This window comes from Triticum urartu, chromosome 5A, assembly GCF_056163025.1.
Source record: "Triticum urartu cultivar PI428250 chromosome 5A, HENAU_Tu73, whole genome shotgun sequence".
Classification (NCBI taxonomy): domain Eukaryota; kingdom Viridiplantae; phylum Streptophyta; class Magnoliopsida; order Poales; family Poaceae; genus Triticum; species Triticum urartu.
Window position 1 is genome coordinate 24,526,824 of NC_141877.1, and position 22,329 is coordinate 24,549,152.

The window sequence follows — 22,329 nt, forward strand, 5'->3', positions numbered from 1 at the left end:
TTATATTTTTCTTTTATTTTGTTGAGAACATCCCCTACCTTGCACAATGTGAATTCCTGCAAAAGCTCAATGTTGGATTTGATGAGGGGACCAAAACTGTGGCTGATCTGTCCATGTTAATGAAGGGTGAGGTCTTTAGAGTTGTTGTCACAAACGAAGCATACTGAACCTTTCTCGGTTGCCCTCATTGGAGAGAACCCGATGAAGCCTACACTTTTGAAGCTACGAGGAGGGTCTACATGCATCTTGATGAACCTAGTGATGAGTTCATGGTGGACTACTATGTATCCAACTCATCATAGTTCTTGGTGCTGAAGAATTCGTAGTCATGGTTCTGTTTGCAATTGAACATGCATGTGTTTGCAATTGTTTATACTCAATGTTCAACATGCTATATGGTACTAGTGTTACGGTTTGAAGTGTTCAACTTAAGAGTGGTTGCTTAGACATGGTATATACTACTGTTAAACTAAAAAGTGATGTCATGGGAACATTTTTGGCTAACTTTTGCTGTCGTGGCAGCATTTTGGGCCCGACTCAAAATTCTGTCATGACAGCAAAAACTAGTCATTTGGCTGAAAAACATTGTCATGGCAGCGAAATGCATCGTTATTTTCTTAAATAATCGATAATGGTACTATTGTCGTTCGTTTATGAGGCCACACCACCAGTAGATGAGATATTACTGACGTGCAATTCTGGGCACACCGCTACTATGTACTCCCTCCGTTTTTATTTAGTCCGCATATTAGGTTTAGTCAAAGTCAAGCTTTGTAAACTCTGACAAAGTTTATAAACAAAGATATCACTAGTAGAAAACGGAGCTTTAAAACCAGTTCCTAAGGGCCTTTAGTGCCGGTTCCATAACCGACACTAATTGGTGGGCACTAAAGCCCCCCCCTTTTAGTATCGGTTCGGCATGAACCGGCGCTAAAGTGCCACCACGTGGTGTGAGCTCGCGCCCTGGTATGGGGGACCTTTAGTACCAGTTGGTGTTACCAACCGGTACTAAAGGTTTTTTTGAAATTTTTTTGAAAATTTTGGAAATTTTTCTTGATTTTTTTTCGATTTTTAATTTTTCTGAATTATTTGGTGATTTAGTCTCTAATCACCTCTCTTAACTGCTTAAGTGTGGATCACTCATTCCAAATCATCTAACTTCCCGACCGGTCACCCATTCCTCTCACTACTCCAGCCCGAGCACGCTTAACTTTCGGGTTCTATTCTCCTTCGTTTCCAAGTCTGCACTTGTTGTTTTCCTAACAATAGTAAGATGCCAATCCTATTAACCCTCAGGAGTTTAGCTTGAGCATGAAGTCACACATTTCACTGTTTGAGTTTGAAACTATTATTCTAAAAGAACAATAATTATTTAGTAACACTAATATTTTTTGAATAAGTTTAACCATAGTTTGACCACAGTTTGACTATAGTTTGACCAGATTTAACCAAAATTCAAAAAATTGAAATATTATTTAGTAACACGAATATTCTTGAATAATTATGTAGTAACATTAATACTTCTTGAATAAGTAGTTTGACCAGATTTAACAATTTTTTTTAAAAAAAACTGAAATTTGACCATATCTTTTTTTCCTTTTGGAATTTGAGGATTCTGAAAAATTGCAAATAGGCCGTAGGCGGTCTCCATCGGATGCGGATTTTCGTGCTGAATTTTTTGATATATTATACGTTTTTTCCGACATCGTATGCAAAAGTTATAGTCGTTTTACATTTTCTCTACACTTTTTGCAAAACATGTCCAAATTTAAGTTTTCAAATTTTCCTAACTAGTAGATGTAGTAATATAACTACCTCTCGAAGGATTTTATTTTTTGAAGTTTTTATCATTTTCTTTTGATTTTTTTAAAAACTGAAATGGCGACACACGTGGGGGGTGGGGGGGGGGGGTAGAGTTTGAAAATTGCCCTATAGTGCCGGCTTGTGTCACATTCCGGTACTATAGGTCAGACCCCTTTAGTACCGGTTCGTGGCACAAACCGGTACTAAAGGGTAGCCCTTTAGTACCGGTTTGTGCCACGAACCGGTACTAAAGGTTAGCCCTTTAGTACCGGTTTGTGCCACGAACCGGTACTAAAGGTGATCGTGGGGCCTCAGCCTGACGCCAGCCTGCGATCACCTCTTTAGTACCGGTTCGTGGCACGAACCGGTACTAAAGGTTCAACACGAACCGGCATTAATGCATAGTCGTTCGAACTGGCACTAATGGTACCATTAGTGCCGGCTCAAATTCAAACCGGCACTAATGTGCTTCACGTTTGACCCTTTTTCTACTAGTGTATTGACATATATAATAACAGATCAATAACATTAGATTTATTATTGAATATACTTTCACATCATATAGTGTTGTTATGGTAATATTTGTATTGTTTTCTATAAATTTGATCAAACTTTACAAAGTTTGACTTCAGTTAACTCTAATATGCAGAGTAAATAAAAACGAAGAGAGTATGTTACTAAGCGTGCGGAAGGCATCCCACTAGTAACATTTATCAGCGGCGTGCCACCCAGACGCTTTAATGCCTTTTTTGGCACGCCACTACTAAGCTTTTCAGTACTAGTAGATGGAGAACGGCTAGATAAGAATGGGGTGAATCCGGAGGTCCACGGGTGGCGCCTAGGTCGGAGATGGGTGGCGGTTGCTCGAGGAGGAGCCGACGGAGAACATGGGGAGGAAGGCGGCGGCGACAACAGGCGGTCGCGAGCTGGAGCAAAGGCGGCGGTGACTAGGGTCTCGGGCGGGGGCATGGCCAGGGTGATGGTGATCACGTCGATCGTCCCGACGGTTGTCCTTGGTGACGGCGGAGAAGGCGGGGATGAGAGGGAGGCGCAGATCGCGAAGGTCGGTCGGTCACCACCGGAGGAGTCGCCGGCACCGGCGGACGGGCATTAGGGAGGGCTGCGTAATGTGAGGAGAGAGGGTGCTCGGGAGCGATGAGAAAAATGGAGAGGGGTAGGCCTTCATGGGTCATGGAGGGAAGGATAGGTAGCTAGGCCGCAATGTGTGGTTTTCGTGGGTTCAAGTCAGCCATGCCAGCCCTCCGTTACGTACGTCGGCGCCATGTATGCACGTCCAGAATGCAGGGCAGCCTTCTTCCCGAACCGTAACAAGGAGCTATAAATTGAATCCCCATCCTCCTTCCTCCTCTATCCGTGCCACAAACTTCCCCACCGCCCTCCTCCAACTCCAAGAAACCAGGAAGATCAATGGAGTCGTCGCGCTCGCAGCTGCGCACCCTCCTCCTGCCCCTCCCTCGCCGCCCGCCTATTCTCCTCCCTCTTCCTCGTGCACTGCCTCTGCTCCTCCCCGCACAGCTCCCTCCTCGCCCGGCCGCGACCTCCGCCGTCGCCCCCATGTCCGCTCGGACCCTCTCGATCATGAGGAATCTTCTGGACAAGAAGAGTTTGGAGCTCGCCAAGAAGTGTCTCGACTTCGTCCTGGGCAACAGGACGCCGGCCAGGAGTCAGCGCCCCCTCCTCCGCCTTCGGCGGGCGCGGGTCGTGCAGGCGTTCGACTTGCGCCGCCTCCTCCTCAACCTCCTCCGCAAGGCGGAGGCTGTCGACGTGGTGATGGCAGCGGCCATCATCGCCTGCGGAGCTTCTCTGTTCTTGATCATCGACGAGGTGAGGAGGCGAGCAGCGGCTGCGCAGAGGGCAGCCGCCGACGACGACGACGACGAGGAGGAGGACGACGAGGAGGTCCAGGCGATCCTCGTCGCCGGGAAGCTTCCGCCATTTGTCCGGCGCCAGCTCTCTCTCCTGGCCCTTTCTTTGGTGCCAAGAGGACCCGCCAGACCGCGGGCTGCTCCATGGATGTTGATCTTGCGCGGCCACGTCGCCGGCGCCCTTCCACTTCCCCCCGTGCTCCGAGGTAAGTCACGCAACCGAATCTTGGAATCTTGGTTGGTTTCTTGGTTTCTTGCTAGGCGTTCTTGTCAGACGGCCTAATGGTGTGGAAGCTATGTCTATCGCAGGGGTGCCCCGGCACTAGCAGCGGCCAGCGGCTGGAAGATGGTCGACGATCGGGAAGACTGCACCCGCACCGCCGCCTCCAGCTTTTTGAGCTGTCTCATAATCGGAAGCTTAGCTTTTCCTTGTGTTTGGTTGCTGAAACAGACATGATCGACGGGTGATGAACTAGCAGCTTTCTGTTTTGCCAAAAGTTTTAGGGATTCTAGTTCTAGTTCTAGTATACCTGCGGTGTTGCGAACATTCTTTTGAGTATATCTTCGATCACTGTATTGTGTTCGCATTATCGATTAACAAGCACTGTAGCATTCTTCCCTTGGAGATACGAGATACATAGTTACATACACATGCTGATTATGTGGTTGTCTTGCCTGTTTTTGAGATACAGGTCCATGCATGTTCATGTTGCCGTTACTTTCTTCCCAATAATTTTACCTCCGAATTTCGGCCGTCTTGGCCTGGGGCAAAAGTAGTCCCTTAATTTCTGCTAAATAATTTCAGCCGGTCAAATTTTGGTCACATTTATGTCAAATTTTAGCGAAATTTCCGTCTATAATTCAAATTTGGTTTCACAATTTCGTCCAGATTTTACTGAAACTTTTGAAATGGCCGAAATTTGGCCATCTCGGCTTGGGGCGAAAAAAAAACACAAACGGAAAATCAAAACTCTGGTTTGTACGTGATCTGGTAGATCGACCCATTAGCATGCTTGTGTGTGCTTCCATGTTCGTTTGGTTCGCAGACAGAATACCTGTCTGAATTGATCAACCGAGGAATAGAACACGTACAATAGTAGACAGTAGGAGGAATGGAGCCACGTCTTCGAAAAAATGTCCCCCGGTGGCTGTGCCTTGGTCGGACTGACACCCAAGGAGGAGAAGGACGACAACCACGGGTCAGACAACTCCGGAGACGAGCAAATCTAGCACGATCCCTACTGCGTCTTCGATCGGTACTTCCGCGAGAAGGACGGCAAGGGCTCCGGGAAGGGCAAGGGCAGCCGTGGATGAACTTCTCCATCATAACCAAACATACCAAATTTTGGTAGTCCAATGGCATGTAGTGATGTAGTGGTCGGACGATGTGTGTAATGAATCCTGAGGTGTGAGGAGCATGTGTAAAAAACCCGGAGATGTGAGGAGCTGTTAAACCGTAATTTGGTGTAAACTGGCTCAACGCATCTGGTGCGTGGCCTATCACTTTATATAGGGTACCAAGAGGTACAATATAGGTACAAATACAGTTGTCGTACAATATACAGTCTAACACCCTTCCTTAATCTTAACTGTGGCCTGAGGTACTTAGTAAGTTAAGATTGCGTCTACAGCCTATGAACAAAGGAAGAGACAACGGTTTGGTGAAGATATCAGCAAGTTGATCCTTGGAGGAGATGAACTTGATCTGCAGGAACTTCTGTGCAACACGTTCTCTCACAAAATGATAATCAACTTCGATGTGTTTCGTTCGGGCATGAAATACCGGATTTGATGAGAGGTATGTGGCGCCAATGTTGTCACACCAAAGGACAGGAGGCTGACTGTGAAAGATCTTCAATTCTCGAAGAAGGGACTGGACCCAAATACGCTCAGTAGTGGCATCAGCAATCGCCTTGTACTCAGCTTCAGTGCTACTCTGAGAAATTGTAGCCTGTTTCCGAGCACTCCAGGCGATCAGATTAGGACCAGAGAATACTGCATATCCCCCCGTGGATCGCCGGTCATCTGGGTTACCAGCCCAGTCCGCATCACTGAAGGCCGAGAGCACACTAGAGGGCGCCGACCGGAGATGAAGTCCATAAGAGACAGTGGAGCGAACATAACATAGAATATGCTTGACGGCAGTCAAGTGAGGCTCTCGAGGGGCATGAAGATACTGGCAGACACGGTTAACTGCATACAAAATATCAGGCCGTGTGATGGTAAGGTACTGAAGAGCCCCAATAAGGCTTTTGTACTTGGTAGCATCATCAGCGGAGAGGAGAGTCCCATCAGTAGCAGAAATAGTCTCAGTGGAGGACATGGGAGTAGTAGCAGCCTTGCACTCCAACATGCCAGCACGCCGCAAGAGATCCTGAGAGTACTTCTGCTGAGAAAGAGCAAGACCATCTTGTGGATATGTGACCTCCAGGCCAAGAAAATAGTGAAGTTTGCCCAGATCCTTGACAGCAAAGTCAGAACTGAGAGCCAGAACCAAACGACTAGTCGCCGCAACAGAGGAGCTGACAAGGATGATATCATCAATATAGACCAGAATGTACCTAGTGACTTCCGGTCACTAAAGAATAAACAGGGAAGTATCAGCAGTGGAGGGCACAAACCCATGAGCACGAAGTGCAGAACCCAGGCGAGCATGCCAAGCACGAGGAGCCTGTTTGAGACCATAGAGCGCTTTCACCAAGCGACAAAGATGTTGAGGACGATCAGGGTCAACAAACCCAGGGGGCTGACGCATGTAGACCTCCTCCTAAAGAACACCGTGCAGAAACGCATTCTGAACATCCAATTGATGAAGGGACCAACCTCGTGTGAAAGCGAGTGACAGAAGCAGTCGAATAGTGGTTGGCTTAACAACAGGACTGAAGGTATCTTCGTAGTCAAGACCATACAGTTGCTTGAAGCCCTTAGCAACCAGCCGAGCCTTGTACCGCTCAATAGAACCATCTGCATGTCATTTGACCTTGAAGACCCATTTGGAATCAATGACGTTGATACCTGGACGCGGGGAGACCAGCTGCCAGGTGCCATTCTGACGAAGAGCCTGAATCTCGAGGTCCATAGCAGCACGCCAGTGAGGAATACTCATCGCTGCTTGATAGTGTCGGGGTTCCGCAGTAGGATCGGACTGCGCTTGAGCCAAGCAGACAGCAATCCATGCAACGGTGCCATCATTGCATACCTTGGGCCGGTGAATACCGCTCCGGCTGCGTGTATGCGGCCGAAGAACCACAGGAGCTGGAGGCGGGTCATCAGCTACCTCGTCAGGAGAAGCAGGCGATGGTGCAGGAGACGGGCTCCCGAGCAGCGAGGCCGCATGCGAGACAGACGCTGGCAAGTCCGGCCCAGGCGGGGAAGCTGATGCAGGCGAAATAGGCATGGACGAGGCGAGCGCAGGTGAGACCGGCCGAGGTGAGGCGGGCGGTGACGACATGGGCGGTGAAGACCACGCAGGCGAGGCGGGAGGCATAGGAGGCCCACAGCAAGATGACCGCGCGGGCGACGGAGCGGCTGGGCCAGGCGGAGCTGAGGGGGTGGCCTCGGGACGCACGCCCACTGCATGTCCCATGCAACGATCGACATCGCAGTCTTCAGAAGCAGGTCCGGGCGACTCCGGTCCGGCAAGGAGCTCGAGGCGAGCGCCACGTTCGGTACATGCACCGTGGTTAGGTAATAACACAGGCGAATATGCAACATCCTCAAGTTGATCAGGCGAAATAAAGGAGATATTAGTGGATGATGACAACGGTGGGGAAGATGGCATATTCGAAAAAGGAAACAGATTTTCGTGGAACACGACATCACGGGAAATATAGACTCTATTTATTGGAACATGGAGACATTTGTAGCCTTTGTGAAGAGCACTATACCCAAGGAAGACACACTTTTTGGAGCGAAACTCAAGCTTGCGACTGTTATAGGGCCGAAGGTGCAGCCAACAAGCACAGCCAAAAACCTTGAGGAAAGTATAGTCAGGGAGTTCATTAAACAACAGTTCAAGAGGTGTCTTCATATTTAATACTCGAGTAGGAGTTCGATTAATCAAGAAACAAGCAGTGGTAAAAGCATCACTCCAAAACCGAAAGGGCACGGAGGCATGAGCCAGAAGTGTAAGGCCAGCTTCAACTATGTGGCAGTGCTTGCGCTTAACGGCACCATTCTGCTGATGTGTATGTGGGCATGAAACACGATGAGATATCCCAAGCTTATTAAGGAAAGAATTGAGGTTGCGATATTCACCCCCCCCCCACCAATCGGACTGAACATGAATGATCCTATGCTGTAGGAGTCTCTTAACATGCAATTGAAATTGTAAAAACACATGAAACACATCAGCTTTGCTTTTGAGGAGATAAAGCCACGTAAAGCGACTGTAGGCATCAATGAAACTGACATACTATTTATGACCACTGACAGATGTTTGGGCAGGACCCCATACGTCTGAAAACACAAGCTCTAATGGAGTAGTAACAACTCGAGATGAAGACACAAACGGTAACTGATGACTCTTTCCCTATTGACAAGCATCACAAACTGCTAAATTCTTGGAACTAGATGACGTAGGGAGCTCATGTCGATGCAAAACATGACTAACTATGGGAGACACAGGATGCCCAAGCCGGGCATGCCAATGGGACGTTGACGTGCGAACAACGCTGAAGACCTCCAGAAGGGATGGTGCCTCCAACGCATACAGGCCCTGATGGATGCGACCTCTAAGCAGAACCTCCCGTGTGGCTCGATCCTTAACGAAGAGATGAAACGGGTGAAATTCACAAAACACATCATTATCATAAGTAAACTTACGAACAGATAGTAATGGACGAGTGACAAGTGGGACGCGAAGGACATTACGAAGGCGAAGGCCATCTGGAGCTGACCAGCCTCATTGGTCATGTGCTCGGTAGCACCCGTGTCGAAGTACCAGGCGGGGTCGATCGGATACGACGGCGTGTACCCGCCTCTGCCGGGATAGGTACCGCCGGGATGGCCAACGGAACTCTGTTCGGCGATGGCGGCTTGCTTCTCGTTATCGCGCCCGTCGTTGCCGATGCCAAGGAAATCCCTCTTGAAGCGAGACCCAGGCTCCGGTGGCCATGACCGCAGGGACGAGGCGGGGCGGGCACGGGTGGCTCCCGTCGATGTAGCCTTCGAGATGACGGTTGCGAAGGAGCGGTAGGATCTGCGCCCGCCAATACATGTAATTATCCCGCGTGAGGCGCACCGTGATGAGGTGCGTGACCTGATAGGGACCATTGCCCGGGCCGTCGGCGACCGGGGATCCAGCAGGGGCGACGACATCGGCCGCGGTGGAGATGATGGGCCGCGTCACGACCTCGGGCATGACCGAGTGGGGGCCGAGGGACGGCGAGGCCGGGGGCGCCGATGGGGCCGGGGGTGGCACCGCGCCAAACGGCACCAGCGGCGCCGACGCGTAGGACGGCAGCGGAGGGAAGAACCCTGGGGCGAACTGCGACGAGCCGAGGTACAGAGGGCGCGAGGTGGTGGACGCGGCCATCTGGCTCGTGGTGCTAGCGGCGAGGATCGCCGCGAGCTGGGGCGGGATATATATATATGATTGCGTAGAGGGATAGGGAGAAAGGTATCCAGGCATGGTACATCAGCATGAGGTGTGTGTGTGTGGAGAGAGAGAGAGGATGAAGTCGTGAGAGCAAAGGAGACGAAGAGGAAGTGAATTTCACATTTCTACTCTTAATACACATTAAATTGAAAAATATGGTCGAGTGTTTTGGGCTACATCAAGATTCAAACCTCGGAATCTCAAGAAATAGATGTATGCAGAGAACCGCACTCGACAAAACGCACAGCACAACAAAGAGATGTTGCCGTGTGTAAGCAAGAAAGAACACGGCGACGACACAAGACTTTGGCAAAAGACACATATGCCGAGAGCCAATACGGCAAATAGATGCCACATGGCATGTCCATTTGCGCTTGGCGGCTTCGTGATGTGGGGTGTGTTTGCCGAGAGTTCAGATAGGGCACTCGGCATATATTCTCAAAAATCAATTTTCTTAATGTAATTTACGACAACCAATGCGCGGGCCTCGCTTGTCGATGACGTATTCGTCCATGTCTCATCAGCAGCACCGTCACCGAACCATGGCCCACTTGTCAGCTGAGTGCCGATATCTTTCGCGAGGGGGCACCTCGTAAATGTTGGCCTTCGCCAAGATTCTTTCATCGGCTCTCATGAAAGATTGTGTCACATCCTTGAAAAATATGGTGAACATGGTTAAAATAAAATGATGAAAAATATATTCATTCGGAACAAGAAAAAGGGAGTGAGCACTATTGCTGTGACGAAGAGACACCGCTCCAATCCCCTTCTCGCTCCTGCTTTTTATAAACCTCGTGTGCATAGGGACTTCTCCAGCTCCTCCTGCCAAGGCTTTCTTCTTCTCGTCACACCACCTTTTCCATGGCACCGTTGTTGTGACAAAGCAATGAATTAATACTATTGATATTACCATTATAAAAGAGAGAAAAGAAACTAAGAAAGTAAATCAAATTGAAATAATGAAATTTTCTAAGAAAGATTAGTGGCTTTGATATTACCCTTTAAGAAGAAAAACAAAAAAAAACTAACACAAATAAAAAAATAAAGTTTTCTAATAAAGAATGAATTAGTGGTTGTGGTATTACCCTTTAACAAGAAGGAAAATAAGAATATACAATAAAACAAACAATGATAAGACAAGTCGTCGGCGTTCTTGCCCACAGGCAAGGAGCAAGGTGGCACGCCTGGGGGAGAAGGGCATGCGGCGGCGGCACGAGTGAAGCTCTCCTCTGGCCATGATCCATCTCATGAGAGAGACGTGCCGAGAGGGAGGAGGTTGTGGCTGCGGCCCAGAGATGGGCCCCTACCGGCCACCGGCACAGGTTTTAGCGCGCACCGAGCCGGACCGGGTTGACTCGAGGTTCGACCGAGTCATGCTGATCAACAGTGACCACTGAACATGATTGATACGAAGTAAGGTGTGGCCCACATGGGACATGGCTTACACTCAACTAAACAAACCTTATGGTGATCTAAAGAAAACTTATGGTCGGTTTTTAGAAGAAAAAATATATAACTTGAAAACTTTGTTAAAAAATCATTTTGCCAATCCGTGATATGATTTGGCCTTTTATTTTTTCTTCTTTGTTAAAAAATCATTTTGCCAATCCGTGGTTTTTTTTTTAAATCATGAATATTTTTTCATATCTTGTGATATTTTTTTTCATTTCTTTTCAAAATCACTTATTTTTTCAAATGCGTGAATTTTTTTTCAAATTCATGAACTTTTATTCAAATCCGTTACTTTTTTGTGTCAAATTCATGATCTTTTTTCAAGTTTTATGATTTTCTTTCCCAATTTTGTGAACCATTTCTAATTGGCAAAGATTTCGTCATGGTTGTGAAATAAATTGAATTTGCGAACTTCTTTTATGGGCAACGATCTTGGTCAAGGTGCTTTGGTTAATGGTCATCTGTTAACTGGCATTCGCGGTCGCGAGGTCCTATACCCCGCTCAGTGCGGCAGCTACGCACAGGGCAAGCTTGACCGGGCCGGCCCACTTACAGATGCGATAGTAAAAATTCCTAAAAACAAGTGAGCCCAACAGCACATCCTGCTACTGACCTCACGTCGCTAGCTAATTAAGCTTATGAGGGATGGTGGCATCACAGAACATTAAGTGTTATCACGGGCAAAAGATCTGATACATTTTTTGAAATTTAATAATAATAATAATAATGAATATTTTCTAATCACGAACCTTTCTAAAAAATGTGAATTATTTTCAAAAGCTCGAACATGTTTTCGCAATCAAATAACTAAAAATAAGACATGTACATTTTAAAACTTTTGATCCTTTTAAAAACATGTTTTTTAATGGAGAAATTTTTAAACCTTTGAACAATTTCTTAAAAGCAGGGACAATTCTTGAAATTTTGAGAAAAACTTGAAAACGTGAATTTTTTTTGGAACTCACAAAATATGAAAACACAAAAAAAATCTTGATCTGTGAACAAAATTTTCAATTGGGAATATTTTTTGCAATTCTTAACAGAATTAGAAAATGCTAACATTTTACCAAAAGCAAAAAAAATATGCACACATATTGAAAAAATATATTTTTAGAAACATTCGAACAGTTTATTTAATTTGAAAAAACTTTGAAGATTTGGAACATTTTTGGCAATAAGTTAAGATATTTTGGCACACAATTTTTCTTTTGAAATTCCCTTTTTTAAAGGACCAATTTCTTTATATTTGAACATTTTCTGAAATTATGATTTTTTTTCAAATACGAGTAAAATTAACAAAAATGAAAAAAGAGGAAAAAGATAATTAAATTTGAAACAAGAAAAAGAAAGAGGAAAGAAAGGACAAAAAGAAAAAGGAAAATAGAAATAAAACTAGCAATGTGCTCGTGCGTTTGCAACGGATCCAAAGTAGAATAATATATGTTCACAAACTTGAAAGAAAAACACTCTAGTTTTCGTATACATATATATCACTAAAAATATATTGTGTTTCACTCAAAATATATTCCTGGGATTGTTTTGATGAAGTGAGGGAGGGATGTGGTTGGTTTCAAGATACTAAGGGGTTTTCTGCAAATTGGAGCAGAGAAGTGGGGTATTATTGCAAAAATGCCACAACTGACTTCACAGCCGTTAGATGCATATCTAATGGTTAGAAAAGACGGATGACAGACACACCATCATCACCAACTGAGTCTTTTATAGTAGTAGATAAAAGGCCTGGCTAGTCGTGGTAATCGGTGCATCAAAACGTGTTTTCCTTGTGGTCATCGATGCCAGATGAGCAACAAGAGCGCGGGATTGACCACTATGGGCTGCCGGCCCGCTTAGATGGTGCACAACCACCAGTTAAGGAAAGAGCGCTGAAGGCACCAATAAGGACATCTCAAAAATAGTGCTCCCTCAACAAACCATCTTTTGTTTTGTTTTCTCAACATCGATGTTTGTGTCCCTCAACATCGATGTTGACGCACTCTAACCCGCTTTGGGCCAGTATCCTGGATTGCTACGTTTCAGGAGAACACACATCCTTTTTTCCTCTTCGTGGGCGACGGGGAAGGGGAAAGGCTGTGGTTGTTAAGGCATATCTCTCTCGATGTAGTTTTGGTGATTGATGACAACATGTTTGCGGACTAATCATGTGCTTTGAGCATTTCAGAGATTCACCCTTTGGCACGAGATGGTTTCTTTCCCCCCGGAGTGTTATTCAAGATGGTGTAGCTCTTTCGTTTCTTGTTTGGTGGACTAGTTTCTTAAGAGTCACCGTACTATCAAGAGGAGGTCCGCTTTAGTAAGGCTTGGGTGGAATCAACACGTACACATCCTTTCCTCACCCTCCGAGCTTTTCCGCTTCGTCTAGAGAGCTCGTTCCCTCTGCAGTTGTGTTGTTTTCTGTCCGAGCGGTAGTATAGCGGTACCCAGCGGTAGTACCGCTTGTGGTTGTCAGCCGCAGTACCGCTGCGGTACCAGGCTACTACCGCGTCGACTCAAGGGGGTCACATCTCGTGTCGGGTTGAGCGGCGCTGTGCAGCGGTGGTAGTTGCGGCAGGACCGCTCGTGGGCGGTAGTACCACCCTACCACTGCGGCAGTACCGCGCTGGGCACGTTTCCTGCTCTCTCTTAGAGCCCTCCCAGGCTGGGCGGTAGTACCGCAAGGGGGAGCGGTAGTACCGTTGGGTCCAGCGATAGTACCGCTGCCTCCTGCGGTAGTACCGCCTTGTGCGGGGATGTTTTTGGGGGTAACGGTTGGATGGGATCCCCTTCTATAAAAGGGGGTCCTCTTCTTCTTCGTTGACTTACCTCTTCCCCCAAAAGCTCCATTAATGCTCTAAGCTCCATTTTCGCCCGATCTCTCCCCTAACCAATCAAACTTGTTGATTTGCTCGGGATTGGTTGAGAAGGCCCCGATCTACACTTCCACCAAGAGAAATTTGATTCCCCCACCAATCCCTAGCGGATCTTGTTACTCTTGGGTGTTTGAGCACCCTAGACGGTTGAGGTCACCACGGGGCCATAGTCCATTGTGGTGAAGCTTCATGGTGTTGTTAGTAGCCTTCAATTAAGTTGTGGAGATTTCCCCAACCTTGTTTGTAAAGGTCCGGTCGCCGTCTCCAAGGGCACCAATAGTGGAATCACAGCATCTCGCATTGTGTGAGGGTGTGAGGAGAATACGATGGCCCTAATGGCTTCTTGGGGAGCATTGTGCCTCCACACCACTCCAACGGAGACGTACTTCCCCTCAAAAGGAAGGAACTTTGGTAACACATCCTCGTCTTCACCGGGTCCACTCTTGGTTATCTCTTACCTTTACTTGTGCAAGCTTATTAGTGTTACGTCTCTTGTTTGCTTGTGTGCTCGTTGTTGTTGCATCATATAGGTTGCTCACCTTGTTGCACATCTAGACAACCTACTTTGATGCAAAGTTTAATTTGGTAAAGAAAAGCTAAAAATTGTTAGTTGCCTATTCACCCCCCTCTAGTCAACCATATCGATCCTATCAATCGGTATCAGAGCCTCATCTCTTTACTAAGGACTTCTCCGTCCGAAGAGTATGGTTGACACCGTAGACGGTGTGGAGGAGCACTCCGGTGTGAATCCGATCTCGTCTACGGGTGATGGGGGAACCTCGGTCTCCTGTGAGGAATTCAATGTAGCCTTGGAGACATTGAAAACCTCAATGACGACCAAGGTCGAAAGCATGTTTACTAAATTCATTGAAGGGCTTAAACTATCCACCACACCATTGAAAGTGGGTGATCCCACTGACAAGGTGACAGATGCTAACTCTGACAAGGGGAAAGCTACTAGTGAAAAGGCTCCTTCTTCTAGTGGTAAAAATGGCACCGACATCTTTGCCCATGTGGAACCACCACTTGTTTATGGTGGACCGATTCCTTCCACTCATTTGAATCATGCCGGACCTCCCCCTAAGATTGTGAAAAATGAGGACTTCGCTTTAAGCATCATTTAAATCATGTGAATACTAATCTTTGGAGAATCATTGAAGAAGGTTTCTATCCGCATGACCCAAGAAACTTCACTCCTCAAGAAGCCATGGATAATCAATTCAATGAGAATGATCTCTTCATCATCCAAGGTGCTATTCCACCCGAAGATCTACCTCATCTTTGGCCATTCACCTTGGCCAAAGATGCATGGATTTGTGTTGTCTCTCTTTACCGGGGAAGCGCAAGCATTCAACGCTCCAACTATAAAGTAGTGCCAGATGAAGCCGATGAGTTTGCTATGAAAGAAGATGAAGAACCTCGTGAGCTTTATCGGAGAGTAACCAAACTCGCGGTCTCACTCCGAGATCATGGGAGCAAGGACACAGATGACAATTGGATCAAGCGCAAATTCCTCAAGGCAATGATGCCTTACTAGAAGGCCATGTCCTCCGTCATTCGTCAAAGGCCAGACTTCCACATCTTAACCTCAAGTGAAGTGTTGGATGAGTTTGTGGCTATGAACATCTTGGACAAGACCGCCGACAATGCGGTGCTTCGCTCTCAAAGGGCAAAGAAGCCCAACCTTGCATTGAAGGCCAAGGTTTGTGTTGAAGAATAATAAGACTAATAATAATAATAATAATAATAATAATAATAATAATAATAATAATAATAAGAAGAAGAAGAAGAAGAAGAAGAAGAAGAAGAAGAAGAAGAGGAAGAAGAGGAAAGCAACCCTGAAGATACAAAGTATGCCTATCATGAACACATGGCACTTGCTTCAAGGAAATTTTGGAGCAAGAAGAACTCAAGGCCAAACTTCAACAAGAACAACTCAAGTGGCACGAAGAGCAAGCAAAGTGTGAGGAATTTCTACAATTGTGGCAATGTGAGCCATTTTTTTGCGGAGTGTCCGTATGAGAAGAGGGAAGACAATGGTGGCAAGCTCATCCGAAAGGACAAAGCCAAGTCTTTCCCCAACAAGAGCAACTTCACCAAGAAGACCCTTCACAAGGCGTTGGTGCTTCAAGAAGAGTACCCTGAGGATGATGATGATGATGAAGATGGTGAGTCGGTTGCCATGGCCTCCGTTGCCATTGCAAAAACTCCACGAGTGTCTCTCTTCGACTCACCCAATGAGAACATCACTGCCAAGTGTCTGATGGCTAATTCCACCAACAAGGTAACCCCTAAATTCAAAACTACCATCATTAATAATCTTTCCTTGACGGATTGCATTGATGAATATGAGGGATCCAATGTGGAGGAAAATGAGTTTGAGTCCTTTATGGGTATAAATAAACTCAGGGGTAAATCCAAGAACCATTTTGTTGCTCTCTTGGAACAACTTGGTGAAGCCAATGACATGATCGAGGCTCACGAATATACTATCTCCAAGATGGAGGGGCATAGTCATGACTATGCCGATGAGATTTCGGATTTTTCCAATGCTCTTGAGGAAGAGCGTGGTCTTCGTTTGGCTCTTGAGGAGTCACACAACGTTGATCATGCTAAGTTAAAAAAAGATTTTGATCGTGCTCTTGTTGTCTCCCGTGTGCTAAACTCCGAGATGGCCAAGCTTGGGGTTGATCTTGCTAGACTCAAAGAGGAGTTTGATGTACTTGACAAGGCTCACAAGGTCTTGAAGGGTGCTCATGCTAGCCTCAAAGAGTCTCATGATCAACTTCAAGTAAAGCTAACCAAGGAGAAAGCCACTTTTCCTCGTATGATGTTAATTGATAACGCAAATGCTACTAACCCATGTTGTGAGCATGTGCATCTTGTTGAGGAGAACGCTAAGCTAAAGGTGCAACTTGAGAAAGGTCTTGTGTCTTGCATACAAGGCGAGAAGAATGTCAACGACCTTTTGACCAACCAAAAGGGAGTTGTGGCCAAGGAAGGGATTGGGTACGTGCCTAAGTCCAAGGACAAGAAGAAGAATGACAAGCCCAAACGACCTCCTCCTCTCAAGCAAACTTTTGTGAAGGAGGGAGAGGGTGCTACTAAGGAGAAGGAGAAGAACTCCGTGAGGGGTAGTGATGCCAAGAAAGGCAACGCTTCCATTCCCAACAAAGCCGGCAACTTTAACCTTTCTTATGTGTTGTGTCGTGCTAGAGATGGGCATGTTTATGCCAAATTCGTTGGTTCTCCTTATGAGTACATTGCATGGTCTATTTGGGTTCCTCAGACCCTTGTGACTAACATCAAAGGACCCATTACAAAATGGGTACCTAAAACCAAGCATTGATCTCTTGTAGGTGTTTGCTTCCGGTGGGGGATCATGGTTTCTCGATAGTGGAGCTACTAATCATATGACCGAAAGCAAGGACTTGGTGGTGGACGTGCAAAAGATTCCATCCATGCCCACCAACGTCGAGTCGGGTGACGCCTCGTCCTCTAAGGTATTGGGACTTGGCAAAGTTGTCATTTCTCATGATCTTACGACCGAGAAGGTCATGCTTGTTGAGTCCCTTGCATACAATTTACATTCCGTTCGTCAACTAGCACTTATGGGCTTTGCCACTTTCTTTGATATTGATACCATGGCCCTCTTGTGGAGCAAGACTCTTAAAGTAGCCTTTGTTGGGAATGTCGAGAACGGTCTCTATGTGATTAACTTTTCAGAGCGACCCACTAAGACCGCGACATGCCTAATGGCTAAGGTTGACGTGGGATGGCTTTGGCATCGACGTTTAGCCCACGTCAATATGAGATCTTTGCAAAGTATTCTCAAGGGGGACCATGTCCGTGGACTAACAAATGTTAGTTTTTCCAAAGATCGTGCTTGCAGTTCTTGTATCGAAGGAAAGCTACATGAGAAGGCTCACCCTCCCACGACTATCATCTACTTGAAGAGGCCTTTGGAGCTCCTTCATTTGGATCTCTTCGGGCCTCCATACTTTGATAGTAGTGGTGGTAGAAAGTATTGCTTGGTGATCGTGGATGACTATTCAAGATACACTTGGGTATATTTCTTCAAGAGGAAGAGCAAGACCCAACAAACCGTCATCGACTTTGCAAATGAAGCTCAACGACAACACAATACAAAGATCTTGACTATAAGAAGTGACAAGGGCTCCGAGTTCAAGAACTACACCTTGGATGAGTTTTTGAGTGATGAGGGAATCAAGCATCAATATTCCGCACCTTATACCCCTCAACAAAATGGTGTAGCGGAGAGGGAGAACCGGACGTTGATGGATGCGCAAGGACCATGATGGCGGAGTTCAAGTCTCCCTACAACTTTTGGGCCGAAGCCATCAACACCGCGTGCCATGCATCTAATCGGCTCTACCTCCGCAAAGGCTTGAACAAGACTACATATGAGATACTCACCGATAACAAGCCCAACCTCAAGTACTTCCGAGTGTTTGGGTCTAAGTGTTTCATTCTCAAGAAAGGTGTTTGTTTGTCTAAATTTGAGGCTAGAGCTTATGAGGGCATATTTGTTGGTTATGCTACAAACTCTCATGTTTACCGTGTTCTCAATAAGTCCACGGGACTTATTGAGGAAACGTGTAATGTGGAGTTTGATGAGAATAACGGCTCCCAAGTGGAGCAAAGTGGTACTTGTGGTGTAGGTGATGAAATTCCTCCCCAAGCCATAAGAAGAATGGGTGTTGGTCATATCCTACCCATTGAGGAACCCCTTGTGGCCGAAGGAGAAGGACAATGTTCCACTCAAGTGGAACCTTCACCAACCCAAGACCCACACGCTTCCGAAGAACAAAGTGAAGGCCCTCAACCTCAAGAACAAGACCAAGGGCAAGGTCAATCTCAAGATGGTGTTGTTACATCAAGTGATGCCCAAGGCCAAGTTCTCTCCTCTGAGCAAGTTCAAGATCAAGAGCTTCCTCGAGATCAAGAACAAGCATAAGACGGCACTCAAGATGATCAAGTGACCACTCCACGTCTCACCCCCGAGGAGGAATTGGAGCATCATGCCGCTAAGATTGCTTCCAAGCTCTCCACCAAGGATCATCTCATGACAAATGTGCTTGTAAGCTTAAGAAAGGGGGTAAGCACTCGTAGACAATCAGCAAACTATTGTGAACATCATGAGTTGGTGTCTTGTAGTGAACCCCAAAAGGTCTATGAGGTGCTTGAAGATCCGGATTGGCTCAATGCCATGCATGAAGAACTCAACAACTTCAAACGCAACAAAGTGTGGAGATTGGTGCCAAGGCCAATGGAGAACCACAATGTCATTGGAACCATGGATATTCAAGAACAAGCAAGATGCTCATGGGATTATCATTCACAACAAGGTTTGTTTGGTAGCACAAGGCTACTCCCAAGTTGAGGGTATTAACTACGGTGAAACCTTTGCCCCCGTTGCTCGTCTTGAATCCATTCGCATGTTGATTGCATATGCTTCTCATCATAACTTTTAGTTACAACAAATGGATGTGAAGAGTGCTTCCCTTAATGGTCCGATTAATGAATTGGTATATGTCAAGCAACCCCCCGGGTTCGAGGATCCCTACTTTCCCGATCATGTGTATCAACTCGATAAGACCCTCTATGGCCTTAAACAAGCCCCATGTGCGTGGTATGACCACCTTACCGAGTTGTTACAAGACCGTGGTTTTGAAGTTGGGCTAATCGACCCCACTCTTTTTACTAAGAAGGTCAAAGGGGAGTTGTTTTTGTGCCAATTATATGTTGATGATATTATCTTTGGTTCCCCTAACAAAGCTTTCAATGAGGAATTTGCCGCTCTCATGACCTCAAAGTTTGAGATGTCTTCCATGGGAGAGTTGAAGTTCTTTCTCGGGTTCGAAGTGAGGCAAAGGAGAGAAGGAACCTTCACCAACCAAGCCAAATACACTAAAGACATGCTCAAGAGATTCAAGCTAAGTGATGTCAAGCCGGCTTCCACTCCCATGCCCACCAGGTGCCAACTTGACATTGATCCCAATGGTAAAGTGGTGGATCAAAGGGTATATCGCTCCATGATTGGCTCCTTGCTTTACCTTTGTGCATCTAGACCGGATATCATGTTGAGTGTGGGAATTTGTGCACGGTTTCAAGCCGCACCTAAGGAAAGTCAATTTGTGGCGGTCAAGTGAATCTTCCGATATTTGGCTCATACCCCAAACTTTGGCTTATGGTACCCAAGGGGAGCAAACTTCAAGCTTGTAGGTTATTCGGACTCGGATTGGGCGGGAGACAAAGTAGATAGGAAGTCCACTTCCGTAGGGTGCCAATTTCTTGGTTGCTCTTTGGTGAGTTGGTCTTCCAAGAAGCAAAGTTGCGTATCTCTCTCGTCCACGAAAGTGGAGTATGTGGCTGCCGGTAGTTGTTGTGCACAACTTCTATGGATGAGGCAAACTTTAAAAGATTACGGTGTCATTTGTGACGAAGTGCCTCTTTGGTGTGACAATGAAAGTGCCATCAAGATCTCTCTCAACCCAGTGCAACACTTCAAGACAAAGCATATTGAGATTCGGTATCACTTCATCCGGGATCATATTAGGCGAGGGGAGATCGAGCTCAACTATGTCAACACTCTTGATAACCTTGCATATATTTTCACGAAGCCTTTGGATGGAGCAAGATTTCGCGAGTTAAGGCATGAGCTAAATATCATTGATTCAAGCAATGTGACTTGAACCCTTGCACTCCCCACCACACTCAACTTGTTGTCTAGTTTAGGTGTAGGCATGGACATAGGGGACTGTTGTTCTCTCAATGAACTTTCCCTCCCCCATAATGCATAAACTAATAAAACTCTTCCACATTAGCCATTTTTATGGTACTTGTGCTTCAAAGATGAGTGTTGGTCATGGGCCCAAGGTTAAAATCTTCGCAGCGCCATACCTTTGGACTCAAACATAGGTGGCCTCGGTCACCGCCCTCTCTTGGAGAGGTTTGTCTTTGTCGGTTTGTGTGTGTGCTAGTTCCCGCTTTCGTTTCAATCTCTTTTTCTTGAGCTAAGCCTTTTGGCCAGTCCTCTTTGCGGCAGAGCGGTACTAACGCGGCGTGCACGGTACTACCGCTGATAAGCGTCAAGCGGTACTACCGCGCACCCCAGCGGTACTACCGCTGCGGGGCGGGCAGGGGGGTTATGTCAGGGCAGGGGGAGTTGTTTTCTCCCCCATACCCATTCGCCCCCACTCGCTCGCCTTCTTCGTCGCTCCAGCGACGCCTCGCCGTAGGAAGACCTCGGCCGGCCGCCGTCTTGTGCCGTCCCTCTCCATTTCCTCCGGTGGAGTCGATCCCCACCACGTCCTCTAGCCATGGATGCCGGTATTGCCTTCGATCCCATTCTCTTTGCCTAGATCTTGCATCTAGTTTTTAGGGGCAATAGGCATTGTTTTACTCGTCTTTTGGCTAAGTCGAGGCTTGAGTAGGATGGAGATGGCTTCTAGGCCCTTTGGATTGAAGTTTGGTAGGCTTATTTTCAAATTTGGCATCTCCGGTAGTGCTGGATCTGTCCACGGCAGTAAGGGAACCGCCGTTCCTCGCCTCGAGTGGTACTACCGCGCAAGCGGTACTGCCGTGGTTGGGTCGCGGTACTACCTCTCCATGCCTAGTTCCATCATTTCCTACCATGTTTTGATCCTTGTTGTTTTGTTTGGTGGCTTATGCTCTTTCTTTCGTGTTGTTTCTTTTGCTTGTGTGTTTGGTTCTAGGTGATGATCATCCTGAGCAGCAGATCCGCCGTGTCAACCCCGGTCGTGCAACGTCAAAGTTCTACCGCACATCTGAGTCAGCAGGTGGTTCCACTAGTGCTCCACCGCCGCCAGCGGGTGCTACCTCAAGTGCTTCACCGCCGCCTCATCTCACGAAGAGATCGGCAAGCAAGCCAAAGGCAAAGAAAGTGTCTGAGATGACTACCAAGGAATTTTGGGCAAAGCGTCGCTGCAACCCCTATGAGGAAGACCAAGATCCCACTTTGGTCAACCGCCCGTTCTGGAATCGCTTTCAGTTCGCCATCTTCTTTGATGTGATCAAGGCTAAGAAGAATCACTTTGTTGATGTTCGTTCCATCGACACCGATCCTATGGAAAAGGACCCTGAGTACTTTGGCGAAGCCCTTCAAATGTGCACTCAGTTGAACATTCTCAGAATCATGTAGTTCAACAAGGACTTTGATGCCGATATCATATGCCAATTCTATGCCACTGTCCATCTTGGAACTGATGCAGAAAGGACTCTGACTTGGATGACAAATGGCAAGTTGCTCACTGTCATGTGGAAGGCCTTCATGGAGTTACTTGGGGTGGAAGATCACGGGCTTGAGAATCCAGTCGGCTTCCGTCCTCACCGCAATGTCACCTCCACTCACAAGCAAGCCCTCTGGCCCTACTGTTCTAAGAAGGTTAACCCCAAGACAAAGAAGGTAACCTATGAGCTGTCTACCTATCTGGACATCCTTCACCGTGTCTTCCGAGAGACTCTTTTCCCGCGCATTGGGAATCTGGATATGGTCCACTCCTATCTCGTGGACATGCTTCTCTTCTGCCAGCATGAGAAGGAAGCAAACACTGGAGAGTCCCTGGACATTTGTCATGTTATGTGGTCTGAACTTCTTTCTTCCGTTTCTGAGCGCAAGTGCCCGATCTATTGTCCTTTCATCATGCGGCTCATTGAGAAGGCCTGGGCACATCACTAT